A 13,485-nucleotide genomic window follows, 5' to 3' on the forward strand; every position below is an offset into this window, starting at 1 on the left:
AGAATTGCAAGGGTTGTAACGACACCAAGCAAATATGGCCCCATTTCAACTTGAACCGCACACTAGATATGCTAATGTTCTCGAGACGTCAGATATCACTCCTGATATCTGCTATAACGGGTCGCTGCCTGATATGCGATTTTGCAAAAACTATTGGCGCGAAGTATAATGACTATTGTATGAGCTGCCATGATGCGGAGGAAAGAGAATCAATTAAACACCTCTTGTGTGAGTGTCCTGCATTTTGTGTAAAGCGCAAGCAACTTTTAGGATCATATAGCTTCAGATTACTGGCGGATCTGGAAAACGTTAACTTAAGCAGTCTGCTAATGTTTTTGGAACAATCTGGTTGGTTCAACAAAGAAAAATAATCAAGAAGGTTCAGCGGTTAAAACTAGAAGTGCTCATATGTAATAGGTACTTTTAGTTAATGTGGTATCACAATGGACTGAATAGTCTAAGTGAGCCTGAATCTTAATCGGGCTGCCACTTTAACCTAACCTAACCTAACCTTTGTGTACGAAGTCCATTCCTGGCCTCAGCGCCGGAAATAGTGTCCTGACCACCAGTGCGTCCAACAGTTTCTGGAAAATTTTGTTCTACACTCGGCGTTTCCCAGATACATGTGGTATACCAAATTGTAGGTATTGATGCCCTCTATCAATATCCGTTTGTGTACGAAGTCCATTCCTGGCCTCAGCGCTGGAAATACTGTCCTGACCACCAGTGCGTCCAACAATTTCTGGAAATTTTTGTTCGACACTCGGCGTTTCCCAGATACATGTGGTATACCAAATTGTAGGTATTGATGTCCTCTATCAAGTTCCGTTGTCATTTTTGTGTACGAAGTCCATTCCTGGCCTCAGCGCTGGAAATACTGTCCTGACCACCAGTGCGTCCAACAGTTTCTGGAAAATTTTGTTCTACACTCGGCGTTTCCCAGATACACGTGGTATACCAAATTATAGGTATTGATGCCCTCTACCAAGTTCCGTTGTCATTTTTGTGTACGAAGTCCATTCCTGGACTCCACATGGGAAATAGTGTCCTGACCACCAGTACCCAGTAATAACCAAGCTAAATAACATTGAACAGGCACATGTGGCACATTTAATTGTAGGTAAAGATGTTCTCTACCATATTCTGTGTAAAAATCGTTGTTTTTAAGCACGAAAATACATAAATTTCATTATATATTCTGTCTGTCCGTCTCATATTAATTCAGTTTTTTTTTGTCTCTGTGTCACCCTGTTATTTTTTCGATAACCCTGTTATCGAAAGTTAGCGACGTCGCTATCTTCACGCAGGTAAATGTCGTGTCTCGTCTCATATCCCATTCACACTAAAGGCCGGTACTATGTTCATTCTTGCGAAAAATTTTTATGGAAACCATTATTTCGCACATAGAAAGCGGCGTTTTTTTAGGTAGCTTGGAGCGCTATTTTACAGGGAGCGATATTGGGTTAAGTTGGTGGTTGTTGCTTGTTTTTACAAAATAACATTGTATTTTTCCTTGGGCAATTGATCTGCTATTCCTTTGATCCTTTGTATAGTTTCGGAACAAAAATATGGTCCGTGTTTGATTTATAAACCCGCACAAATAGTTTTTAATAAATAAATTATTTCTTAATTCACATTGCAAATGGCGCCGTGCTATAAACGTCAGTTTTTCAACACGAAAAAACAAAGTATCACAAATGGAAAAATTTCGCAAATTTTTCGCATTTTTTGGTTTTGTATGGAGTTTCAACGCGAAAACCGAACAGAGTACCGGCCTTAAGGTGAAAACGATGTTCGTGTTCTTCACCAAAACACTAAATTTAACGTACAAAACTCTATATGAAGACGATTTTATTTTTATAACGTCTTGCGAATTAATGAACGGAAAAGATCCAATGACCCTATTGTGAACAATTTTATAATTTCCATTTAATTATTTAAAAAAAAAATAACCTTGAAAACAAGCTGATATTCGGCTTGAAATCTGAGCGTAGTACTCAGCCTTGAAAACTGCTAACCCTGGTCAGAAATTCATTTTTTTTATAATAGCTCATACAGATAAGGCTCAAAATCTTCTATGAGTAGACCTTAAACCATTATTATAAGGTAAAGGATATTCCAAATCTGGGTGAAGTAGACCTTGTAAGTTTAGTGTGAATGAAGGTTAAACAAATGAATTCGAAATCTAGTCAAATTGGCGGAAGTATATGTGAATGGGGTTTTGATTGATTCAAAAGCCATAAATTGGATATTTTTTTACCAGCATTTTTTTAAGTAGAGTCGGGACTGAGAGTAGGAAACATGCAATGCAGAACGGATTGATTCAGGAATTCCTTTATATATATATATATATATATATATATATATATATATATATATATATATATATATATATATATATATATATATATATATATATATATATATATATATATATATATATATATATATATATATATATATATATATATATATATATATATATATATATATATATATATATATATATATATTTTTTTTTTTTTTTTTTTTTTTACCAGCATTTTTTTAAGTAGAGTCGGGACTGAGAGTAGGAAACATGCAATGCAGAACGGATTGATTCAGGAATTCCTTTATATATATATATATATATATATATATATATATATATATATATATATATATATATATATATATATATATATATATATATATATATATATATATATATATATATATATATATATATATATATATATATACTCTACTTAAAAAAATGCTGGTAATTTTTTATTTTTCCTTTTCTTTGCTGTTTTTCTTCTTTGCGTGTAACAATAGAGATTAAAATAGAACCAAAGGTAAACAAAAATTATTGTCCGTAGTTGATTGAAAAGTCAAATTAAAATTTATCTGTATAACTGAATTAAATTACAAAACCCGCAGATTGTGAACCTCTGCCCAATCAATAGTCGCCGTATAATTTCAATAGACGTTCTCATTCCGTCGCTTCACGTATCGACACATTTCATCCAACGTGGGGAACTCCCACACCCTGAGATACCTCTAGCCGGACTTCATTCCACATAGTTTCGTCCTGTCATATATTAAGCTAACTTTGTCACACTTCGCTGAAATGTCTATATCATGACACAGCCTAGGGGACTAACACACCCTTTCGCGATTCATAGTAACATTCGCTTCATTCCAAAAGGGAGTGCCCTAATGACGGTTCCCTGTCCTGAACCATGTGTAGCACCTATCAAATAAGCCTAAAATGTGGAAAATTACTTAGTATACTGACAGGCGATCACCATGCATTTGGACGCTTGAGACATAATTTCCCCGCACATATCTCCATTCCGTATTACACTGTCATTACGCCGATTTTCAAGCCTTAATATCCTTGGCATGATACCGACCTAATGGTTTGCCCTGAAGTGTCTCCAGTTCATACATATTATTGCCCACTGGTCTAACAATCCTACACTTTAAAAATTTCTTGCAAAACTTGGCGTTTAGATTCTTTTTAAAATCGGATAAGTAGGGTTTTCATATGGACAATTTTTAAAAGAGAACTTTCGCTTTAAAAAAAGAGAACATTTTAACTAAAAAAGAGTTTACAATAAAAAAAATTCGTTATTAAATAATTAATAATTTTATTGACGTTCAAATTAAAATAATAATAGTTTCTTATGAAACGAAATAAATATATAATAAAACAATAAAAAACAAAAAGAATCACATTTTCTTAAAAAATAAACAAAATAAATTGACGACGACAACGTATTGGCGTATTTCGTACGTTCAATTACATCTATTTCTAATTTTTACGCCGTACGTCGAAACGTCGCAAATGTGTTCCGGCCTTTAATTTGTCAACAGATTTAACCCAGTAAGCAATTAGTGGCGAATTCCTAATAAATAAATAAAATTCCATCAATCTAGGATTTTTTTTTGAAATAGAGTACATAAAGAGCGCTGTTGGACATAAAAATACGGCACCAAAAAAAGAGAGTGACAAAAAGACACGAACACAAAAAGAGAACATGTTCTCTTTAAAAGAGGTGTAACGGACAGCCTACGGATAAGGCATGATTCCGACGATAGACCTCTTGTCCTGGAATGAATTTGATTTTTCTGGCTCTTTCATCATACCTTCTCGCACTTGTTTCGTATGCCTTGTGCATCTTACTTCTGATGGTCTGTCTAAGAAGTTCCATTTTGTCACCTCTGCTTAGATTTTGCACTTGATGGTCCGTCAATGAATGTAATTTCCTCGCTAATCTATAGTCTGCGCCACTGGTGTACATATTATATCCAAACAAGGCAAAAAATGGATTTACATCAGTGGCAGAATGGACAGCAGTCCTTAGAGCACATTCTATTTCTGACAAGTACAGATCCCAATCCCGTTGATCATTTTCCACATAGGTCCGTATTGCTGCCAGAACCGATTGATTGACTCTTTCGGAAGCATTCGATTGAGGTGCATAAAATGCAGTCTTTATGTGGTTTATTTGATATGCCTCAATCATTTCTTCAAATGCTTTGGCCACAAATTGTTTTCCATTGTCGCTATGAATTGTCTCAGGCACCCCGAATTTGTGGAAAATTTCATGAACTAGGAATTTAACGACATTCTGAGTAGTTGCTTCTCTCATGGCATGTAAGAAGGTAAATTTTGTGAAGTGGTCTACCACTATGAAAATGTAGGCATTTCCATTCTTTGACCTCGGATATTTTCCTAGGAAATCTATGTACAATTTCTGGAATGGCCTTTCTGTTACCACCTCTTCTCCAATCGTAGGGTGTAGTGTATGATTTGCAGGCTTCACTTCTTTGCATACTTGGCAATTACGAATATATTGTCGTACTTGAGTCGCCATTTTAGGCCAGTAATAAAACCTTTTGAGCCTTTCTAATGTTTTTGCGATACCACCATGGCCTACTATCATATTGTCATGAGCTTTTTCTATGAGTGTATGGGTGATTTCTTGCGGAATCCATAATTTCCATTCATTATCCTCTACTGACTCATCGGTAGCCTTTCTCCGAATGAAAACTTTATCGCCATCAACTTTAAGATCGGGCAATTGGTCTTGATTTTTCTCTATGCTTTCACGTATGTCTTGGTATTCCTCGTTTTCAAAACCGGTCGTTTCAAAGTCGAGCAATTTCCTTCGATTCCTACAACATTTTCTGATCCTTTCCTATGTTCTATCGAGAAATCGTAAGCCTGAAGTTGTAATGACCATCTAGCCAAGCGTCCACTAAGGTCTTTCAGTGACATTAGCCATTTCAAGCTTGCGTGGTCTGTAATGACAGTGAACTTCATCATCTCCACATAGGGACGGAATCTTTTTATGGCTAATACGGCCGCGAAACATTCTTTTCGATGACTGAATAGTTTTTCTGACACGAATTGAGTTTTTGAGCAATAGGGTTCACTGTACCATCTTCATTTGTTTGAAACAGTACAGCTCCGATTCCATAATCAGAGGCATCGCACTGAATAAAAAATTCCTTCCGGAAATCAGGATGTCTAAGTACTGGTGCTGAAGTCAGCGCATGTTTAAGCATTCTAAACGAATCTTCCGCTTCAGGTGTTATCGCAAACTTTTAACCCTTTTTCGAAGTGTCTGTTAGGGGGGCTGATATAGAAGAAAAATCTTTGATAAATCTTCTATACCAGCCTGCTGTGCCCAAGAAACTTCTAACTTCCCGGGGAGATCTTGGCAACTTTATTTTTTGTATCGCTTGCACCTTTTCCGGATCCGTTTTGAGCATTCCGCTTCCTATGATAAACCCTAGATACTTCAATTCACGAAAACAAAACAGCGACTTTTTCAATCCAATCGTTAGGTTTGCCTTATTCAAACATTCAGCTACTTCCCTTAGAATTTTCAAATGCGTTTTAAAATCGCCGATGAGTAAGTCATCCAAATAAACAAAAACGTTTGATTTAAGTCTTGCCGGGATTACCTTGTCCATTAGTCTGCAAAGCCGTTGGGCTGCGTTACACAGCCCGAACGGCATTACCCTAAATTGGTACAGTGGTCGACCTGGTACAGTAAAGGCAATATAAGGTTTGGCCTCTTCTTCTAACTCGATTTGCCAAAACGCATACTTCAGGTCGACACTGCTTATATAATAAGTCTGATCTATACGACTAAGAATTCCATCAATATTTTGCAATGGGTACGCGTCTTTCACCGTCAACGCATTCAATTTTCTGGCGTCAAGACAGAATCTATTTTTGCCTGGTTTTCGTACCACGGTTGTTCGGTTACTCCACGGCCCATTGCTTTCCTCAATTACGTTTAGCGCCAGCATGTTGTCTATTTCCTTATACACTATGTCCTGAACCGCAGGAGAGAGAGGATAATGTTTATCCTTCACAGGGGTTGCCCCATCTATGAGCTTTATTTCATGTTTTTTATTGAAGTACACCCACTGAAAAAACAGTGAACCCTTTTCCATTGCAAAATGAACTAAACTGTAGTAATATTGACCATGATTTAGCCCTTAAGATTTTTTTCAACTTGTCCAGTTTATAATTCTCTTAAATTGTAGTTCATCTATAACATTGTATTTTAGTTCATTTTTTACAACACCATAAGATTTATATACCCCTACCAAGTTAAGAAGTCAGTATTATTTTGGTTTACTTGCTTATTTTTAGGGAAACCTGATAATAAAAAGTGGTTATCAGTCTCTTTAAAATGTCGACGACTAAACTGCTTTTAAATCAATCATTCCACAGTACAGAGAAATTAAATAATTAAAGGAACAACAAACCGTTTTACTATTATGAAAATTTTCATACATTAAAATTAAACTTTCTTTAAGCAAAAGTACTTTATTATAAACACTTATGATGAAAGTTCTTAATACAATGTTTTTGCCAATAAAAATTATGACCACGTGGAACAGAGAGTAGTTCATTTGAACCTGCTGTTTGGACATTTTTACTTATCCTTTTTTATTCATCGTAGGTAGTTTTTTTCACATATCTTGCTGGAAAAAATGGAAACAATAATGAAAATTGTTAAAAATTAACACCATGTAATGAAATATAATTTTTAATTCTTCATTTTAGCTTGTAACTTACCATATTTGGGGCATTTTATCAAATGGTGTAAGGAATTCAACTTTTCTTTGGAAAACGTATCTCATAAAATTTGTACCTGAAACAATTAGAGAAATAATGAAGTATTCTAAATAAACTCATAAAACTGTGTTGTTATCGATGTGAAGGATATAATAAAATAAATATTCTAGTTGAATGAAAGCCAAAGTTTTAATATAAAACTTACCAATTCTCTATTAAATTGTACGCTGAGGGGAAATATAAAAAGTTGTCCAAATTTATTTCGGTTACTCTGAAATTAAATATTAAATAAAATTATTAAATAGGGTTTCAAAAAATCTAATGAAAAAAATAATAATATGCATAAAAAACCAAATATTCTTGATAACCCTAGACAGTCATCATTCGTCAAAATGACGACACGTAATTTCATTTTCGATTTAAAATGCATTTTAGTCTATTGGGAAATGGTGAATTTAAGTTATACTAATTCGACCGTTTTATGAATTTTTGTTTTATACTACTTAAAACCAAATTGAATAAGAAAATAAACTCAAGTTTGGTTCACTTTTTCGCTCACGATGAAAATTTCAGCGTCTTGACATGAGCCGTAGTCAAAATGACGAAGGCTGACGTTAATGTACAAAAAATAAGGATGACTGTCCAGGGCTAAAAGAAAGTTAAAGAATCCTTACCAATTCACTATTAAATTACAGGCAAAGGAGTACTAAAAATTTGTCCAAATTTGTAAGGGGTTATTCTGAAATTAAATCTTTGTTTTTACATTAAAAATATTACAATGGTTTCCAAAAAATTTGATTAAAGAAATACTAAAATAAGGTATTAAAAACCTGTAATTTTGATGATAAAAAGGTCACAAAAACGTAAATATTCTAGTTGAAATAAAGCCAATTTTTAAAAGAAAACTTACCAATTCTCTATTTTTTATTTGTTCGAACCCATCTGCTCTGAAATTAAATATTGTTTTTACAACAAAGAAAAGCATTAAACTGGTTTCCAAAAAAATTAATTAACAAATAATAATATACATGAAAAATATTCTTTTTAAAAGAAAGTCATATTAAAAAAATACTTACCAATTTATGAATAAACTATATGCTGAGATATAACAAAAATTTTCCAATTTCATCTGGAATTGAATATTAATTTTTTACATAGAATAATACAAATTTCAATACACTTTCAATTTCAACATATTTTCCTAAATATTTGTAATAACTTTTTTCTAAACTACCGATAAAATATTAATAACTTTCATTTAAAAGGTTTAATAAACAAACACCAATATATGTCTCAAAAATCCAAAATATTCCATGCCTTTATACTCCCTTGTTGCATACCTACTTAAAAGATGCAACAGCCCACGCCAACGCCAACTATACAACTGAAGCATGCCAAACAAAACCAAGCAAAGCCAAAACATTCCTACAACAACAAAAACACATGTGCCTTTATTGAAAACAACACCTCATCCAGCCAAATAAACCATCCGCGAATAACACACACACAAACCACTAAATGAACAAAAATAAAAACAACCCCACGCTCATGTATACACAACAAAACTCAAGTAACATCATCTTTACATTAATCACATTCCACTATGCCGATAAAGATCTCTGTACTATGCATTAGTTCATCGCATCAGCTGACAATTTACTCTAAGAATAATATTCGTAAAGGCACACCAGTTTATGAACAATGAAACGTTTAACTTAAAATTTGCAAAATTTTCAAGAAATGTTATCTACCATTTTTGACGAAAATGTCTATAAATTTAATTACATGTGAACTAAAAATATTTCATTGTGTAATTTTTTACCAACAAATATTAACTATAGGAATTGTCAGTAAGAAAATGCTATCCACTTTCAAGTTCATATTTCGTAAAAAAATATTTTCTCATACAAAAAAATCTTATAGTAAATTGCACTTATTATTTACAAAATACTTTACATTTCACAAGTAGTTTTATAGCATGACAAACGAATTTTTAACTACCAGTTAAGAAATTTTTTAAGGAAATTTCCATCGTATTTTGTAGGCCATGAACTAAACGATTGCTACTTAGAATTTGTAAAATTTCCTTCCGAGTAGTTAATTTTCGTTGAAGATACGAAAAATGAACTAAAATTCTGGAAAATTCTTGTAATAAATTATTGTAAAAATCTTCTTAAATTTACGAGACACTTTTTTTTCTGTGCCCTAAACCTTTTTCCTCAAACGTTGGAAACATCCTAACCACTTCCTTCAATTCAGCTTCCTGTTCTGGGGATAGAATGTGCATTTTCATATCTCTTTGTGCCGAATGACCATGTATCTCTTTCTGAAGATCCAAATTAATTTCCTGTGTTGAGAATATGTCTGGAGCTAAATCGAAAGCTCTCCAAAAATCTACACCTAGATACAATTTCTGCTCCAAATCAGGGCATAAATACAGACATATTTCATTTTGCTGATCCTTGTAATGAATGGAAACACTTATTTTCCCCAGAATACGGTGTGGTTGACCTGATGCGATTGTAACGTTTGAATAAAAAGTTTTTACTTCCACCCCTAACTTCTCCACTAACTCCCTACAATCCTTGCCTAGCAAACTTACTGAAGCCCCAGAGTCTAGAAGCCCACAAATTTCCATGTCTCCAATTCTAACATTCGCATAAGGCCTTGTATCTCTTTTGTCGTTAAATTTTCCAATTGCCTCACAAATGTTTCTTTTCAAAATTTTGTTTTCTTTTTGCCTCTCTCTGAGCTTCAAAATCCTTTCGGATATCTTCCTTGCCTTTTCAGGATTGTGTATCTTTAATATTTCAATGGGTTCCTGCTGTACCTTCTCTCCTGTCATTTCTAAAATTTTGTTCCTGGTCTTTTCATAAATTTCCTTTCTGGTCTGTAGTGGCAGATAATGTCGTATCGCAGTGTATTTGGGTCTATATTCGTTTTCTGTTGTTTCTACTGTGTTGGTTTCGATGCGGGTGGCTCCGAACGATGGTTCCCCGCTACTACCATGTTCTTCCTCGAGTTTCCCGCTTTGCAATTAGGACATTTCGGCGTAGTCGTATTTGGTTTACCACATTTGAAACAAAACAGGTTACGTTGGGTCGAAGGGCAGTCCCTAAAGAAGTGGCCTGGAACTTGACAATTCCAACAAGCCACCATACCTCCTATTGCCTCTACATTTTCTACGATATCCTCATCTAAATCTTCATAGCACTCACTTTGTTCCACACTGAAAAAACAGTGAACCCTTTTCCATTGCAAAATGAACTAAACTGTAGTAATATTGACCATGATTTAGCCCTTAAGATTTTTTTCAACTTGTCTAGTTTATAATTTTCTTAAATTTTAGTTCATCTATAACATTTTGTTTAGTTCATTTTTACAACACCATAAGATTTATATACCCCTACCAAGTTAAAAAGTCAGTATTATTTTGGTTTACTTGCTTATTTTGTGGGAAACCCGATAATAAAAATTGGTTAACAGTCTCTTTAAAATGTCGACGACTAGACTATTTTTAAATCAATCATTCCACAGTATAGAGAAATTAAATAATTAAAGGAACAACAAACCGTTTTACTATTATGAGAATTTTCATACATTAAAATTAAACTATCTTTATTATAAAAACTTATGATGAAAGTTCTTAATACAATGTTTTTTGTGAATAAAAATTATGACCACGTGGAACAGAGAGTAGTTCATTTGAACTCGCTGTTTGGACATTTTGACTTATCCTTGTTTTATTCATCGTAGGTAATTTTTTCACATATCTTGCTGGAAAAAATGGAAACATTAATGAACATTGTTAAAAATTAACACCATGTAATGAAATATAATTTTTAATTCTTCATTTTAGCTTGTAACTTACCATATTTGGGGCATTTTATCAAATGGTGTAAGGAATTCAACTTTTCTTTGGAAAACGTATCTCATAAAATTTGTACCTGAAACAATTAGAGAAATAATGAAGTATTCTAAATAAACTCATAAAACTGTGTTGTTATCGATGTGAAAGATATAATAAAATAAATATTCTAGTTGAAAGAAAGCCAAAGTTTTAATATAAAACTTACCAATTCTCTATTAAATTGTACGCTGAGGGGAAATATAAAAAGTTGTCCAAATTTATTTGGGTTACTCTGAAATTAAATATTAAATAAAATTATTAAATAAGTTTTCAAAAAATCTAGTAAAAAAAATAATAATATGCATAAAAAACCAAATATTCTTGATATTCCTAGACAGTCATCAAAATGACGACACGTAATTTCATTTTCGATTTAAAATGCATTTTAGTCTATTGGGAAATGGTAAATTTAAGTTATACTAATCCGACCGTTTTATGAATTTTTGTTTTATACTACTTAAAAGCAAATTGAATAAGAAAATAAATTCAAGTTTGGTTCACTTTTTCGCTCACGATGAAAATTATATCGTCTTGAAATCAGCCGTAGTCAAAATGACGAAGGATGACGTTAATGTACAAAAAATAAGGATGGCTGTCCAGGGTTAAAAGAAAGTTAAAGAATCCTTACCAATTCACTATTAAATTACAGGCAAAGGAGTACTAAAAATTTGTCCAAATTTTAAGGGGTTATTCTGAAATTAAATATTTATTTTTACATTAAAAATATTACATTAGTTTCCAAAAAATACTAAAATAAGGTATTAAAAACCTGTAATTTTGATTATAAAAAGGTAATAAAAACGTTAATATTCTAGTTGAAAGAAAGCCAATTTTTAAAAGAAAACTTACCAATTCTCTATTTTTTTAAATTTGTTCGAATCCATCTGGAGTTGCTCTGAAATTAAATATTGCTTTTACATCAAAGAAAAACATTAAACTGGTTTCCAAAAAAAATTAATTAACAAATAATAATATACATAAAAAATATTCTTTTTAAAAGAAAGTCATATTAAAAAAAAAATACTTACCAATTTATGAATAAACTATACGCTGAGATATAACAAAAATTTTCCAAATTCATCTGGAATTGAATATTAATTTTTTACATAGAATAATACAAATTTCAATACACTTTCAATTTCAACATATTTTCATAAATATTCTTAATAACTTTTTTTCTAAACTACCGATAAAATATTAATAACTTTCATTTAAAAGGTTTAATAAACTAACAGCAATATATGACTCAAAAATCCAAAATATTCCATGCCTTTATATTCCCTTGTAGCATACCTACTTAAAAGATGCAACAGCCCACGCCAACGCCAACTATACAACTGAAGCATGCCAAACAAAACCAAGCAAAGCCAAAACATTCCTACAACAACAAAAACACATGTGCCTTTATTGAAAACAACACCTCATCAAGCCAAAAACCATCAACGAATAACAAACACACACACACACAAACCACTAAATGAACAAAAATAAAAACAACCCCACGCTCATGTATACACAACAAAACTCAAGTAACATCATCTTTACATTAATCACATTCCACTATTCCGATAAAGATCTCTGTACTATGCATTAGTTCATCGCATCTGCTGACAATTTACTCTAAGAATAATATTCGTAAAGGCACACCAGTTTATGAGCGATGAAACGTTTAACTTAAAATTTGCAAAATTTTCATGAAATGTTATCTACAATTTTTGACGAAAATGTCTATAAATTTAATTACATGTGAACTAAAAATATTTCATTGTGTAATTTTTTACCAACAATTATTAACTATAGGAATAGTCAGTAAGAAATTGCTATACACTTTCAAGTTCATTTTTCGTAAAAAAATATTTTCTCATACAAAAAAATCTTATAGTAAATTGCACTTATTATTTACAAAATACTTTACATTTCACAAGTAGTTTTATAGCATGACAAACGAATTTTTAACTACCAGTTAAGAAATTTTTTAAGGAAATTTCCATCGTATTTTGTAGGCCATGAACTAAACGATTGCTACTTAGAATTTGTAAAATTTCCTTTCGAGTAGTTAATTTTCGTTCAAGATACGAAAAATGAACTAAAATTCTGGAAAATTCTTGTAATAAATTATTGTAAAAATCTTCTTAATTTTACGAGACACTTTTTTTTCTGTGCACTAAAGCATTAACCCTCATTGGTCGGTGTGAATTAGCCGGAATTGACGGCTGTTCCCTTTTGAAAAAGTGACTTTTCGACTTCCAAACACTCTATCCTAAGTTGCTCCAAAGATGAGACGTTCATAGAGTAGACGATACTTGACAACGATTTTCTCAAGTTCCTCTTTGTTAAACCAATCATCTCATACTCTGAGACTGGCCGTTCGAGTTTGGACCTCATTATGTTCAGATCGTGAAAATAGGCGTTAATACTTTCCCCAGGCATTTGCCTCCTCTCCAACAAATCCCTCATCTCTTCGAAACATGATCGCCGAGTTTTA

This window comes from Haematobia irritans, chromosome 4 (genome assembly GCF_050003625.1).
Source record: "Haematobia irritans isolate KBUSLIRL chromosome 4, ASM5000362v1, whole genome shotgun sequence".
NCBI classification, from domain to species: Eukaryota; Metazoa; Arthropoda; class Insecta; order Diptera; family Muscidae; genus Haematobia; species Haematobia irritans.